Source organism: Bison bison, unplaced genomic scaffold, assembly GCF_000754665.1.
Source record: "Bison bison bison isolate TAMUID 2011002044 unplaced genomic scaffold, Bison_UMD1.0 scf7180017864277, whole genome shotgun sequence".
Classification (NCBI taxonomy): Eukaryota; Metazoa; Chordata; class Mammalia; order Artiodactyla; family Bovidae; genus Bison; species Bison bison.
This window is the reverse complement of record NW_011494849.1, coordinates 1510082-1510731: the sequence shown is the minus strand read 5'-3', so window position 1 is coordinate 1510731 and position 650 is coordinate 1510082.

Genomic DNA, 650 nt, shown 5'->3' with positions numbered 1-650 from the left:
GGGATTTCCCAGGCAAAAATACTGAAGTGGGTTGCCATTTCCTTCTCAGGAGGATCTTCCTGACCCAAGAATCAAACCCACATGTCTTACATCTCTAGCATTGATAAGCAGATTCTTTACCATTGAGGCACCAGGGAAACCCATGTATGAATGCCATGCATACATAGTGTGTACATATACATGTGCATGTGTACTCAGGTGCTTCAGTCTTGTCAGACTCTTCACAATCTTATGGATTGTAGACCACCAGACTCTTCTGTCTATGGCATTCTCCAAGCAAGAACACTGGGGTAGGCTGCCATGCTTTCTCTTAGAGGATCTTTCCAACCCAGGAATCAAACCTGCATCTCTTCCATTACAGACAGATTCTTTACCACTGAGCCACTAGAGAAGCCCATATATATATATATATATATATATAATTTCAACTAAAAATATGCTATTTTCCAATTATTTACAAAGTAAGCAAAACAAACTCAAATTACCAGTGAACATTTTCAAAGATATATCGAGTTGGCCAAAATTTTCATTAATTTTTTTTTTCTTGTGAGATCTAAGATGACCAAAACTCACATCATCCCTTGGAAACACTAAAATTACAGCAAATTACAACTGTTTACAGAAATATTGACGAGAACAGCCTGAAGACG